Raw genomic sequence first — 8664 nt, 5'->3', positions numbered from 1 at the left:
AGTACCAAAATAATAAAAACAATAAAAAATGGTTGGAGGGGCCGGGGTTGGGGCTTAGCGGTAGAGCGCTCGCCTAGCACATGCGAGGCCCTGGGTTCAATCCTCAGCACCACATAAAATTAAATAAATAAAATCAAGGTTAAAAAATGGTTGGAGAGATGGCTCAGTAATTAAGTGCCCCTGGATTCAATTCCAGGTGCCAGGAAGGAAAAAAAAAAAAACAAAACTAGAGGGCAAACTGGCTGAAATAGGCATTTGACAGAACATACTAACCAAATATGATTGTGAAGTATTTGCCAGTTGCTGATTAAATAGAAGCAGTAATTTTAGTAATATAGGATAAGGAGGCTTGTCTGTTCTTTTTATTTTTATTTTATTTTACTCATAACACTTTTATTTGGGGTGGTGCTGGGGATTGAACCTAGGGTTTCACACTTAAGTGCTCCACCATTGAGCTACATCCCCAACCTTTTTTTTTTTAATTTTTTATTTATTTTTTTTTAAAGAGAGAGGAGAGAGAGAGAGAGAGAGAATTTTTAATATTTATTTTTTAGTTTTTGGCAGACACAACATCTTTGTATGTGGTGCTGAGGATCGAACCTGGGCCGCACGCATGCCAGGCCAGGGCACTACCGCTTGAGCCACATCCCCAGACCCCAAACCCTTTTTTAATTTTTATTTTGAGCAAGGTCTCACTAAGTTGCCAAGGACTGGCCTTGAATTCGTAATCTTCCTGCTTCAGCCTCTTAAATTGATGGGATTACAGGCATATGCCACAATGCCTGATTTGCTCACAACATCTCTGATGGCAAAAGTGTGAGTTTTTCTTATACCAACTCAATTTAATTCTGATACTATCTCCCTTGGGTATCCATCAAATCCTACAAGATTGCCTCTACTTCAGATACCAAGTCCCAGGGCTCCTGTACTTTTCATTAGGAATTCCCATGGTCAACTCAAATTTGACGTTTTATTAGAACTGCTCACAGAACTCAGGAAAATGCTTTATTTTGTTTACCAGTTTGTTATAAACATACAACTCAGAAACAGTCAAATAAAAAACATGCTTAGGGCAAGGTATTAGGCCTAAATAGCTATCAACCAAGTAGCACTCTGAACCCCAAAGGTTGGGGGTTTCACAGAAGTTTCATTACATAGACATAACTAATTAAATCATTGGCCATTGGTAACCAATCACAATCACAAATCACCAGTCACAGCCCCTTTGCTCACCCTAGAGATAGGGAATAAGGAGCATTCCAAAGCTATATAGCCTTTGTCTTTCAGGTAACCAGACCCATCCTGAAGCTACTTAGGGGCCCCAGCCACCAGGCATCTCATTAGCATGCAAAAGATACTCCTCACTGGAGAGTTCCAGGTTTTAGGTTGCCAGGAATGGGAGACAAAAAACAATATATATATTTAAAAACAGTACAAAAGTCTTAGTGCATGGAACTACAGCACTTTGATTGTGGTAATCCACCATCAGGCATCATTCACTAATTTTATGTTTAAGACTAAGACAAATCGGAGTGGAAAAAAATGGGATAATCAACCCTTCTTTTTATCTTTTATTTATTTATTTTTTAATTTGTTCTAATTGGGCTAGGGATATAGCTCAGTTAGTAGAGTGTTTGCCTTGCATGCTCTGGGTTCAATCCCCAGCACCAAAAAATGAAGAAAAAAAGAAAAAGAAATTTTGTTCTAATTTGTTATACAAAACAGTAGAATGCATTTTGACACATTGTACACAAATGGAGCACAACTTCTCATTCATCTGGCTGTACATGGTGCAGAGTCATACCGGTAGTGTTGTCATACATGTATGTAGGGTAATGTAGGGTCTGTCTCATTCCACCATTCTTCCCACCCCCACACCCCCTCCCCTCCCCTCACTCCCCTCTGCCCAATCCAGAGTTCCTTCATTCTTTCCTGCCACCCCTGCCATTATGGAGCAGCATCCACTTATCAGAGAAAACATTTGTCTTTTGGTTTTTTGGGTTTGGCTTATTTCACTTAGCATGATATTTTCCAACTCCATCCATTTACCTGCAAATGCCATAATTTCATTCTTCTTTAAGACTGAGTAATAGTTCATTGTAATCACCCCTTCTTTAAATAAATCTTATATATAATGGGTTTTCAAAATGCTTTTTTTTTTGTACTTTTGTTCCACCCAGGATTGAATCCATGGGTGCTTAACCACGTAGTTACATCCCCAGTCTCCTCTTTTTAAAATTATACTTTATGTTTAAAATTTTTTTAATACTTATTTTTTAGTTGTAGTTGGACACAGTACCTTTATTTTATTTATTTATTTATTTATATGTGGAGCTGAGGATTGAATCCAGGCCTCACGTGTGCTAGGCGAGCCCTCTACCACAAGCCACAACCCCAGCCCCCCAAAAATTATATTTTATTTTTGAGACAGGGTCTGGTTAAGTTGCTGAGGCTGGCTCTGAACTTGAATCCTCCTGCCTCAGCCTCCTGAGACACTGGGATTACAGGTGTGCACCACCATGCCTGGCCTAAAAATGTTTTGTTTTGCTTTTATTCTTTGTAGTCCTGGGGATGAAAGCCAGGGTCTTGCACATGCAGGTGAGTGCCCTACCACTGAGTTATACCCCTGGCCCTATACAATGGGTTTTCAGTTGCTAAAGCCCTTATATTAATCTATATTGGTCTGTGTAAACAATTTTAATAGATGTGGCAAATCTGTATGTTCCCATTTTGCTAAGCCAGTTGAAGATTTAACCTTGTTTTCATTTAGTTCTCTCTAGATCAGGGTATATGCCCATTATGAGATATTTTAGGGCAATGAACATTATGACCAGAGGAGTTTTGCACACCTATTTGCCCTCTATTTTGTGTTTGGCAACATGTCTAAGAGTATGGGGAATACTTTGTTTAAATTTAGTATAACTGTGATTTGAACCCCTGCATCCATTAAGACCATGAAGGCTTGCTAATTGGTGCATTGAAGCAGAAGTTAAAGTTAATTTAGAATTTATGCTTTTAGAAGGTCAAAAAACAATCAGGACTGTCTCTCCTGCTGGAGAATGATAGCCCTCATTCTCCCTTGAATATATATTTTTTTCTTTACCCCAAAGGCATCTCTCACTTTTGAGATTGTCCCCATTCTCCCTTTAATATGCATCTACTTTCCTAAATAAACCTGTATATGTCTTGTATATGCCAAATCAGCCTGTGTGTGTGTGGGGGGGTGGTACTGGGGATTGAACCCAGGGCCTCATGCATGCAGGTAAGCACTCTACCACTGAACTACATCCTCAATCCCTTAAATACTTTTATCTTACAGGTTTAAAAGTAAATTTTAGACTTCCAATTGGGTTAAATCATGAACTTCTGTTTCAGTTTTTGCTCTTTCTCCCTGATTCAAGGGCATGTGGGTTGTGTGTGTGTGTAACTGGCTATGCCTTCGGGAAAGGATCCTCTTTTCTCTGCTTATATTTTTAAGTTGATTCCTCTAGAATTCCAAATCAGTACTCTTAGGATCAGGGGCATCCTTCATGGCAACTGCTGTTTCGCTTGATTTAGGGACCCTGGGCTTAAGCTGGGTTTGAATGAATCCCTTGGTATGTTGATAAGCTATAGCATTTAATCAAACCCACATTCTTCCTGGGTCTGGTTTATAGTTATCTGGTTGGGTGATGGCATCTTCTAAGAGGAATGAGGTAAAACATTCTGGGCTACTTTTTATAATGGTTTATTCCATGAGTACTTGGACATATTTCTGTTTAATCCTGGTGACTGCTCTTCCTCACAGGAGCAAGAACATGATGGGCCTGTACATTTCACAGGGCATCTGTCTTTCCCTTGAAGGCTCTATATAGAACATAGGCATTAGCTGGTGCCTGGTTGAGACATACCACCAATGATCACAAAGTGATGACTTACTGTCATTTCTTTGAGTCTCAGCCATGGTTCCTGCTGGAATGAAGAAGACATATGAGGGCTGGGGATGTGGCTCAAGCGGTAGCACGCTCGCCTGGCGTGCGTGTGGCGCGGGTTCGATCCTCAGCACCACATACAAAGATGTTGTGTCCGCCGAAAACTAAAAAAATAAATAAATAAATAAATATTAAAAAAAAAAAAAAAAGAAGACATATGATATAATCTAGCTGCACAATAGGTCCATGTGGGTACACAGATCAGGGTAACTTTAGGACAGCCTCAACCTCGTACTCCTATGGGTAAATCTATAACAGGTATATTAGGGCTTAACAAATGTAAAACAATACTGCACAGCTCAAATTATTAGTCTTCTAATAGGCAGCAGAATCAGTTAGCAAGCCAGGCTGAGAAAGCCCCTTGGAGTTGGGGATCACCATCTAAGCCACTTGGTTCGCTATGTTAGTTGTCTTGTGATTGTCACTCAGGAGACAAGATCAAACCTCTACCCAAAATCTGGTTTAGATGTCAGGATTGATGAACACACACACACACACACACACAAACACACCTTTTGGAAAGGTTTATTAATCATATAATGGGGCTTTATGTGCAGAGGAGGGCAATTTCTCACACACGCCTCATAATGGCTTTCAAGGAGGAGTGAATGATCCTGGGGTTTTATTGTTAGGGAGTAGGACCAGAGTGAGGATCCTGATGCAAGGGTCAGGGTTTTCATGGTTTGAATTTCCCTGATGGTGCCAAGGGTGGGGAGTGCCCTATCTTTTTTTTTTTTGGACATAAGAGAAAGCAATAGGGGGAAAATCTTGAAAAATGTCAGCAGTAAAATATCAAAAATGGAGTCAAATACTTTATTATACTGATCAGTAAAAGGAAATAATAATTTTGTAATTTTTTTCTCAATTTTAGTTTGATATTTCTCATGACTAAATAGAAGGTATAAATTTTGGCATGAGCTGGGAATGGTAGTTCAGGCCTCTAATCTCACAGCTTGAGAGGCCAAGGCAGGAGGATCAAAAGTTCTAGGCCAGCCTCAGTAATTTAGAGAGTCGCCGAGCAACTTAGCAAGACTGTGTCTCAAAACCAAAAATAAAAAGAGCTAGGGAATGTAGCTCAGTGGTAAAGTGTCCCTGGGTTCCAATCCCCAGTACCAAAACCAAAAACGAAACAACAACAAATATTTTGGTATAAATATTCCAGAAGTGATGTTGAACCCTTCTCAGTGATGACACCAGGAGTTGTAGACATTTTCACTAGGGAGGGTGTGTGTGTGTGTACGTGCGTGTGTGTGTGTGTGTGTTCATCAATCTCTAAGTACTCTTGTTAAGATTTTCAACAATTTGATTGTGGTACATCTTGGTTTGGATATTATCCAATAAGGCACTGTTACTTTTGTGTGTTTTTCTTTGTGCTTTATTTTGAATAGTATCTATTGCTATGTTTTTGTTTTGGAGTTTGTTTGTTTTTGTTTTGGGTACCAAGGATTGAACCCAGGGATGCTTAGCCACTGAGCCATATCCCAAACCCTTTTCATTTTTTATTTTGAGAGAAAGTCCCACTAAGTTACTGAGGCTGGCTTTAAATTTGAGTCCTCCTGCCTCAGCGTCCCAAACCACTGGGATTATGGGTGTGCACCACTACATCTGGCTATTGCGATGTTTTCAAGTTCACTAACCTTTTTGTCTGCAGCGTCTAATCTGCTGTTAATTTCATCAAGTGTGTCTTTCAAATTTGATCATGTTTTTTTCATGTCCTGAAGTTCCATTTTGGGTCTTTTTCATACCTTCCTTCATCATATTTGTTTTTCTTTATATTCTTGAGCATATTTCTGAGATTTATAATGGCTGTTTTAAGGTCCTTGTCTACTAATGCCAACATCTCTGAATTTGGGGGTCTGTTTCTGTTGCTTGATTTCTCTCCTGATTATGGGTATTTTTTTTTATTTGACTACCTGGCACTTTTTTATAGGATGCTGAACATTGTGTATTTTTGTTGTTGTTGTTTTTAATTTTAATATTTATTTTTTAGTCTTTGGCAAACACAACATCTTTGTTTGTATGTGGTGCTGAGGATCGAACCCGGGCCACACACATGCCAGGCGAGCACGCTACCGCTTGAGCCACATCCCCAGCCCAACATTGTGTATTTTGGTTTGTTGCATGCTTGACATTGTTTATTCCTTTAAGAGTGTTACATTTTTTTTCTGGCATACCATTAAGTTTCTTGTGATTTCTTCTCTTATGAAGTCTTGTTCTTAATCTTTGTTAGGGCAGATCCAGATCAGCCTCTATTTCGGAGCTAATTTAACATCACAAACTCTTTACCCTTCTAAAGACTACCTAATACATTTGTGTTATGAGGTCTGGCTACTAGAAGCATGAACCATTCCTATCCCTGTGTAAGTTCCAAGAATTGTTTGGTTTACTGCTTTCTGGTTAGCTTTGGGAGTTTCTTGTGATACACATTTATGCAGATCAGTGCCAGCCAACGGTTTGAGGAGATCCCTCTGAAAGTCTGTGGGGCTAGGTGTTTTTTTTTTTTCTCTCTCTCCCTTATTTTTTTAAAACTGGGTATTGAACCCAGGGGCAGTGTACCCTGGGCCACATCCCCAGCGTTTTTTTTTTTTTGGTGCTGGGGATTGAACTCAGGGCCTTGTGCATGTGAGGCAAGCACTCTACCAACTGAGCTATATCCCCAACTCCCAAATCCCCAGCTTCTTTATTTTTTATTTTGAGACAGGGTCTCACTAAGTTGCTGAGGGTCTCCCTAAATTGCTGAGGTTGGTTTTGAACTTACAATCCTCCTGGCTCAACTTCCCAAGTCATGGGGATTAAAGGTATGCACCACCACACCTGGCTTTCTCTCCCTTACCTTGCACTCTGTTACAAATTCTGGCAGCCTTAGCTGCTTTGAATTCCAACTTTGTCTCCTAAACTTAGTGAGGCCCGTAGGCTGTGCTTTAGCAGCCTATGCAGCACCCTTTGAGCTGTCTCCAGGCAATCACCTGGGGCACTTGTGAGGCTCAACTCATTTGTTTCTCTTCCTTAGAGATCTTCCTTTTATGCTACCTGCTGTCCAATGTGTGACAACAGTTGTTTCATGTATCTTGTTCAATTTTCTAGTTACTTTGTGTGCAGAGAGGGGAATTCCTATAGCAGTTCATCCTTCCTGGGCAGAAGCAGAAGTCCCTCATTGATCCTTTTAAAACACAAGGCTAAAATTCACTCCTATGCTTAACATTTCAAATATTGATTTGGCTTCATAATTCAAATGATTAGCTGTATCTAGCTTTATATTTAGAATTAACAGGCTTCTAATATTTGAGTGTACAACTTGAAGACCAAATAAAGAAACTCTCACTTCTTGATTTAATTAGATTGAAAGAGATTGGGTCTGTGGAAGGGGATTTTCTCAGGAATCTTTTGCCAAACAAGGGAGAAAGGACCTTGGAGCATTGAAAGAACAGGAAGCAGGTCAGATGTAGCTGGAGCAGAGGGAGAGAGGAGAACAGTGGTTATGGACTGAGATTGGAGAGCCAGGCAGAGCCCAGATCATGCAGGGTCTTGGAGGCCAGAGTGAGGAATTAGGATCTTATTCTGAGTTTAATGAGGGTCACTGAAAGGTTTGAAGCAAGGGAGTGGCACAATCTGATGTGTGTGTGTGTGTGTGTGTGTGTGTGTGTGTGTGTGTGTGATGCTAGGGACTGAACCCAGTGGCACTCTATCATTAAGCTGTATCCCCATTTCCTTTTCTTTTTATTTTGAGCTAGGATCTGGTTAAGTCCTGAAGGCTGACCTCCAATTTGCAATCCTCCTGTCTCAAACTCCCAAGTCATTGGGATTACCAGTGTGCGCCACTGTGCCTGGCTACCATCTGACTTTGAAGAGCACTCTGCTGGGTGAGCAATGGATTTCACGGGCAAAAGGCAGAAGTTGACCATTGGGAAGCTGCTGTTGTAGTCAGGGTAACCTGAACAAAGGTAGTGAAAGTTGAAGGAGACAGGAGTAGACAGGCTCTAGCTATATTCTGCTAGGAGCTGGGAAAATAACAAATGCATAAAAGTGATAAGTTCCTGCCATGTGGGGTCTACAGAAGAATGCAGTGGCTGGTTGTTAACATTTTGGGTTCACAGACTCCTTTGAGAATTGCATGAAAGCCACAGGCCCTCACCAACAAGGAAAACCATTTTTGTGTCATTTTATGACTATTTTACATTCATAATGATAAATTCACCTGATCTAGTAGATACTAAAGGAAGAGCAGAGATTCCGCTGTGTGTAGAGAAGTAGCGCAGACAGAATTATGGAGAAATGAGGGTGGACCATCAGGACAAGCAGGGAGCCACCTGCGCTGTAGTAGAGTATGCTTGTGGGGAAAAGTGACAGGATGTGAGGCTGGTATCCCCTCAACCCACCCATCAGAACTGTGCTGGGGTTAGAAGCCTGGTTCTTCTCTGAAAGAGAAAATACAAGAGACAGAGTGGTTAATCAGTGCTAAGGACTGAATGTTGGTACCCCAGGAAATAATACATCTGTTGAAACGTAATCATCCATATGATGGTATTCAGGTGGTTATTGTTTAATTCTGGCCCTGCCTCCAGCTGGATGTTCCTCCTGCCTCAGTTTTTCCACCTGTATTTCAAATATCATCATCTTGATGTCCCCCTCCTGGGAAAGCCAGGTAAGTCAATTAACACAGGGCCTGCACACAAAAAGAACTGGGAACTGTTTT

The sequence above is a fragment of the Marmota monax genome, unplaced genomic scaffold (assembly GCF_021218885.2).
Source record: "Marmota monax isolate L192 unplaced genomic scaffold, Marmota_monax_Labrador192_F-V1.1 WCK01_AAM20220418_F8-fsc00064, whole genome shotgun sequence".
Taxonomy (NCBI): Eukaryota; Metazoa; Chordata; class Mammalia; order Rodentia; family Sciuridae; genus Marmota; species Marmota monax.
The sequence above is the reverse complement of the archived record's forward strand: the minus strand, read 5'-3'. Positions refer to the sequence as shown.